Source organism: Dama dama, unplaced genomic scaffold (assembly GCF_033118175.1).
Source record: "Dama dama isolate Ldn47 unplaced genomic scaffold, ASM3311817v1 ptg000096l, whole genome shotgun sequence".
In the NCBI taxonomy this organism is placed as follows: domain Eukaryota; kingdom Metazoa; phylum Chordata; class Mammalia; order Artiodactyla; family Cervidae; genus Dama; species Dama dama.
Window position 1 is genome coordinate 9,499,943 of NW_026870910.1, and position 7,183 is coordinate 9,507,125.

Consider the following 7,183-nt stretch of genomic DNA (forward strand, 5'->3'; position numbering starts at 1 on the left):
AAAAATATGAAGAGCTTCAAAAGGTGTCAAAAATATGAAGAGCTTCAAAAGGTGTCATAATATGAGGAGCATGAAACAGTCTGAAAAATAGGAGGAGCATGAAATGGTGTTGAAACAATGAAGAGCCTGATAAGGTGTGAAAAATATGAAGAGCTTCAAAAGGTGTCAAAAATATGAGGAGCATGAAACGGTCTGAAAAATTGGAGGAGCATGAAGTGGTGTTGAAAAACATGAAGAGCCTGAAAAGCAGTGAAAAATATTAAGTAAGAGCTTCCAAAGGTGTCAAAGTATGAGGAGCATGAAACGGTCAGAAAAATAGGAGGAGCATGATGCGGTTTTCAAAAATATGAAGAGCCTGAAAATGTGTGAAAAATATGAAGAGCTTCCAAAGGTGTGAAAAATATGAGGAGCATGAAACGGTCTGAAATATAGGAGGAGAATGATGTGGTGTTGAAAAACATGAAGAGCCTGAAAAGGTGTGAAAAATATGAAGAGCTTCAAAAGGTGTGAAAAATATGAGGAGCATGAAATGTTCTGAAAAATAGGAGGAGAATGATGTGGTGTTGAAAAACATGAAGAGCCTGAAAAGGTGTGAAAAATATGAAGAGCTTCAAAAGGTGTCAAAAATATGAGGAGCAAGAAACGGTCTGAAAAATCAGAGGACCACGAAACGTTCTGAAAAATAGTAGGCCATTAAACGGTGTTGAAAAACATGAAGAGCATGAAAAGGTGTGAAAAACATGATGAGCGTCAAAAGATGTCAAAAATATGATGAGCACGAAATGGCCTAAAAAATACGAGGAGCATGAAACGTTCTGAAAAGTAGGAAGAGCATGAAACGGTTTTGAGAAATATGAGGAGCGTCAAAAGGTGTGAAAAATATGAGGACCATGGATCGGTCTGAAAAATATGAGGAGCCTGAAACGATGTGAAAAATAGGAGGAGCATGAAACGGTGTTGAAAAACATGAAGAACTTCAAAAGGTGTCAAAAAATTGAGGAGCATGAAACGGTCTGAAATATAGGAGGAGCATGAAACCGTGTTGAAAAACATGAAGAGCATGAAAGGGTGTGAAAAACATGAAGAGCTGCAAAAGGTGTCAAAAATATGAGGAGCATGAAACGGTCAAAAAATAGGAGGAACATGAGACGGCGTTGAAAATCAGGAAGAGCATGAAAAGGTGTGAAAAATATGAGGTGTTTTAAAAGGTGTCAAAAATATGAGGAGCATGAAACGGTGTTGAAAAAAATGAAGATCATGAAAAGGTGTGAAAAATATGAAGAGCTTCAAAAGGTGTCACATATATGAAGAACATGAAACGGTCTGAAAAATAAGAGGAGCATGAAACAGTCTGAAAAAAAGTAAGAGTATGAAACTGTGTTGAAAAACATGAAGAGCTTCAAAAGGTGTGAAATACATGAGGAGCATGAAACGGTCTGAAAAGTAGGAGGAGCATGAAGCGTTGTTCAAAAACATGAAGAGCCTAAAAAGGTGTGAAAAATATGAAGAGCTTCAAAAGTTGTCAAAAATATTAGGAGCATGAAACGGTCTGAAAAATAGGAGGAGCATGAAGCGGTGTTGAAAAACATGAAGAGCCTGAAAAGGTGTGAAAAATATGAAGAGCTTCAAATCGTCTCAAAAATATCAGTAGCATGAAAGGTTCTGAAAAATAGGAGCAGCAGGAAACGGTGTTGAAAAACATGGAAAGCGTGAAAATGTGTGAAAAATATGAAGAGCTTCAAAAATGTGTAAAAAATAGGAGGAGCATGAAGCGGTGTTCTAAACATGAAAAGCCTGAAAAAGTGTGAAAAATATGAAGAGCTTCACTGGTTTGAAAAATAAGAAGAGCCTGAAAAGGTGTGAAAATTGACATGAGCATGAAACGGTCTGAAAAATAGGAAGAGCATGAAGAGGTGTTCAAAAACATGAAGAGCCTGAAAACGTGTGAAAAATATGAAGAGCTTCAAAAGGTGTGAAAAATAGGAGAAGCATGAAGCGGTTTTGAAAAACATGAAGAGCCTGAAAACGTGTGAAAAACATGAAGAGCTTCAAAAGGTGTGAAAAACATGAACAGTTTCAAAAAGTGTCAAAAATGAGATGAGCATGAAGCGGTCTCAAAAATGGTGGAGCATGAAGTGTTGTTGAAAAACATGAAGAGCCTGAAATCGTGTGAAAAATATGAAGAGCTTCAAAAGGTGTGAAATACATGAGGAGCATTAATCGGTCTGAAAAATAGGAGTAGCATGAAGCAGTGTTGAAAAACATGAAGAGCTTGAAAAGGAGTGAAAAATATGAAGAGCTTCAAAAGGTGTGAAATATATGAAGAGCTTCAACAGGTTTCAAAAATATGAGGAGCATGAAAAGGTCTGAAAAATAGGAGGAGCATGAAGCGGTGTTCAAAAAAAGAAGAGCATGAAAAAGTGTGAAAAATATGAAGAGCTTCAAAAGGTTTGAAAAATATGAAGAGCCTGAAAAGGTGTCAAAAATGAGATGAGCATGAAAGGGTCTGAAAAATAGGAGGAGCATGAAGCGGTGTTCTAAACATGAAAAGCCTGAAAAAGTGTGAAAAATATGAAGAGCTTCACTGGTTTGAAAAATAAGAAGAGCCTGAAAGGTGTGAAAATTGACATGAGCATGAAACGGTCTGAAAAATAGGAAGAGCATGAAGAGGTGTTCAAAAACATGTACAGCCTGACAAGGTGTGAAAAATATGAAGAGCTTCAAAAGGTGTCAAAAATATGAGGAGCATGAAACGTTCTGAAAAATAGGAGGAGCATGAAGTGGTGTTGAAACAAATGAAGAGCCTGAAAATGTGTGAAAAACATGAAGAGCTTCAAAACGTGTCAAAAATATGAGAAGGATGAAACGGTCAGAAAAATAGGAGCAGCATGAAGCGCTGTTCAAAAACATGAAGAGCCTGAAAAGGTGTGAAAAATATGAAGAGCTTCAAAAGGTGTGAAAAATATGAACACTTTCAAAAAGTGTCAAAAATGAGATGAGCATGAAGCGGTCTGAAAAATGGTGGAGCATGAAGTGTTGTTGAAAAACATGAAGAGCCTGAAATCATGTGAAAAATATGAAGAGCTTCAAAAGGTGTCAAAAATGTGAGGAGCATGAAACGGTCTGAAAAATAGGAGGAGCATGAAACCGTGTCAAAAACATGAAGAGCCTGGAAAGGTGTGAAAAATGAAGAGCTTCAAAAGGTGTGAAATACATGAGGAGCATGAAACGGTCTGAAAAATAGGAGGAGCATGAAGTGGTGTTTAAAAACATGAAGAGCCTGAAAAGCTGTGAAAAATATGAAGAGCTTCAAAACGTGTCAAAACTATGAGGAGCATGAAACGGTCTGAAAAAGAGAAGGAGCATGAAGCATTGATGAAAAACATGAGGAGGCTGAAAACGTGTGAAAAATATGAAGAGCTTCAAAAGGTGTGAAATACATGAGGAGCATGAAACGGTCTGAAAAATAGGAGGATCATGAAGCGGTGTTGAAAAATATGAAGAGCCTGAAAAGCTGTGAAAAATATGAAGAGCTTCAAAAGCTTTCAAAAATATGAGGAGCATGAAACGGTCTGAAAAATAGGAGCAGCATGAAGTGGTGTTGAAAAACATGAAGAGCCTGAAAAGTTGTGAAATTTATGAAGAGCTTCAAAAGTTGTGAAAAATAGGAGGAGCATGAAGCGGTGTTGAAAAACATGAAGAGCCTGAAAAGGTGTGAAAAATACGAAGAGCTTCAAAAGGTGTCAAAATTATGAGGAGCATGAAACGGTCTGAAAAATAGGAGGATCATGAAACAGTATTGAAAAACATGAAGAGCCTGAAAAGTTGTGAAATTTATGAAGAGCTTCAAAAGGTGTGAAATATAGGAGGAGCATGAAGCGGTGTTGAAAAACATGAAGAGCCTGAAAACGTGTGAAAAATATGAAGAGTTTCAAAAGGCGTGAAAAATATGAACACTTTCAAAAAGTGTCAAAAATGAGATGAGCATGAAGCGGTCTGAAAAATGGTGGAGCATGAAGTGTTGTTGAAAAACATGAAGAGCCTGAAATCATGTGAAAAATATGAAGAGCTTCAAAAGGTGTCAAAAATGTGAGGAGCATGAAACGGTCTGAAAAATAGGAGGACCATGAAACCGTGTCAAAAACATGAAGAGCCTGGAAAAGTGTGAAAAATGAAGAGCTCAAAAGGTGTGAAATACATGAGGAGCATGAAACGGTCTGAAAAATAGGAGGAGCATGAAGTGGTGTTTAAAAACATGAAGAGCCTGAAAAGCTGTGAAAAATATAAAGAGCTTCAAAACGTGTCAAAACTATGAGGAGCATGAAACGGTCTGAAAAAGAGAAGGAGCATGAAGCATTGATGAAAAACCTGAGGAGGCTGAAAACGTGTGAAAAATATGAAGAGCTTCAAAAGGTGTGAAATACATGAGGAGCATGAAACGGTCTGAAAAATAGGAGGATCATGAAGCGGTGTTGAAAAATATGAAGAGCCTGAAAAGGTGTGAAAAATATGAAGAGCTTCAAAAGTTGTGAAAAATAGGAGGAGCATGAAGCGGTGTTGAAAAACATGAAGAGCCTGAAAAGGTGTGAAAAATACGAAGAGCTTCAAAAGGTGTGAAAAATATGAAGAGCTTCAAAAGGTGTGAAAAATAGGAGGAGCATGAAGCGGTGTTGAAAAACATGAAGAGCCTGAAAAGGTGTGAAAAATACGAAGAGCTTCAAAAGGTGTGAAAAATATGAAGAGCTTCAAAAGGTGTCAAAAATATGAGGAGCATGAAGAGGTCTGAAAAATTCGAGGAGCATGAAGTGGTGTTAAAAACATGAAGAGCCTGAAAAGATGTGAAAAATATGAAGAGCTTCAAAATGTGTCAAAAATATGAGGAGCATGAAACGGTCTGAAAAACAAGAGAAGCATGAAGCGGTGTTGAAAAACATGAGGAGCCTGAAAACGTGTGAAAAATTTGAAGAGCTTCAAAAATGTGAAAAATATGAAGAGCTCCAAAAGGTGTGAAATATATGAAGAGCTTCAAAAGGTGTGAAAAATATGAACAGCTTCAAAAGGTGTCAAAAATATGAAGAGCATGAAACGATCTGAAAAATAGGAGGAGCATGAAGTGGTGTTGAAAAACATGAAGAGCCTGAAAATGTGTGAAATATATGAAGAGCTTCAAAAGGTGTGAAAAATATGAAGAGCTTCAAAAGGTGTCAAAAATATGAAGAGCATGAAACGGTCGCACAATTAGGAGGAACTTGAAGTGGTTTTCGAAAACATGAAGTGTCTGAGAATGTGTGAAATATAAGAGGAGCTTCAAAAGGTGTCAAAATTATGAGGAGCATGAAACGGTCTGAAAAATAGGAGGATCATGAAACAGTGTTGAAAAACATGAAGAGCCTGAAAAGGTGTGAAAAATATGAAGAGCTTCAAAACGTGTCAAAAATATGAGGAGCATGAAACGGTCTGAAAAATAGGAGGAGTATGATGCGGTGTTGAAAAATATGAAGAGCTTCAAAAGCTGTCAAAAATGAGATGACCATGAAACGGTCTGACAAATAGAAGGAGCATGAAGTTCTTTTCAAAAAAATGAAGAACCTGAAAAGGTGTGAAGTATATGAAGATTTCAAAAGGTGTCAAAAATATGAGGAGAATGAAACGGTCTGAAAAATAGGAGGAGCATGAAGTCATGTTGAAAAACATGAAGAGCCTGAAAATGTGAGAAAAATACGAAGAGCTTCAAAAAGTGTCACAAATATGAGGAGCATGAAACGGTCTGCAAAATAGGAGGAGCATGAAGTGGTGTTCAAAAATTTGAAGAGCCTGAAATGGTGTGAAATATATTAAGAGTTTCAAAAGGTGTCAAATATATGAGGAGCAAAAACGGTCTGAAAATGGAGGAGCATGAAGTGGTGTTGAAAATCATGACGAGCCTTAAAAGGTGCGTAAAATATGAAGAGCTTCAAAATGTGTGAAATACATGAGGAGCATGAAACGGTCTGAAAAATAGGAGGAGCATGAAGCGGTGTTCAAAAATATGAAGAGCCTGAAAATTTGTGAAAACTATGAAGAGCTTCAGAAGGTGTCAAAAATTAGATGAGCATGAAACGGTCTGAAAAATAGGAGGAGCATGAAGCGGTGTTGAAAAACATTAAGAGCCTGAAAAGGTGTGAAATATATGAAGAGCTTCAAAAGGTGTGAAAAATATGAAGAGCATCAAAAGGTGTCAAAAATATGAGGAGCATGAAACGGTCTGAAAAATAGGAGGAGCATTGTAGCATTGTTCAAAAACTTGAAGAGCCTGAAATGGTGTGAAAAATATGAAGAGCTTCAAAAGGTGTCAAAAATATGAGGAGCATGAAACGGTCTGAAAAATAGGAGGAGCATGAAACGGTCTGAAAAACAGGAGGAGCATGAAGCAGTGTTGAAAAACATGAAGATCCTGAAAAGGTGTGAAAAATACGAAGAGCTTCAAAAGATGTGAAATACATGAGGAGCATGAAACTGTCTGAAAAATAGGAGGAGCATGAAGCGCTGTTCAAAAACATGAAGAGCTTGAAAAGGTGTAAAAAATATGAAGAGCTTCAAAAGATGTGAAATACATTAGGAGCATGAAACTGTCTGAAAAATAGGAGGAGCATGAGACGGTGTTGAAAATCATGAAGAGCCTGAAAAGGTGTTAAAAATATAAAGAGCCTCAAAACGCGTCAAAATATGAGGATCATGAAACGGTCTGAAAAATAGGAGGAGCATGAAACGGTGTTCAAAAACATGAAGAGCCTAAAAAGGTGTGAAAAATATGAAGAGCTTCAAAACGCGTCAAAATATGAGGAGCATGAAACGGTCTGAAAAACAGGAGGATCATGAAGCCGTGTTGAAAAACATGGGGAGCCTGAAAAGGTGTGAAAAATATGAAGAGCTTCAAAAGCTTTCAAAAATATGAGGAGCATGAAACGGTCTGAAAAATAGGAGGAGCATGAAGTGGTGTTGAAAAACATGAAGAGCCTGAAAAGATGTGAAAAATATGAAGAGCTTCAAAATGTGTCAAAAATATGAGGAGCATGAAACGGTCTGAAAAACAGGAGAAGCATGAAGCGGTGTTGAAAAACATGAGGAGCCTGAAAACGTGTGAAAAATATGAAGAGCTTCAAAAATATGAAAAATATGAAGAGATTCAAAAGGTGTGAAAAAT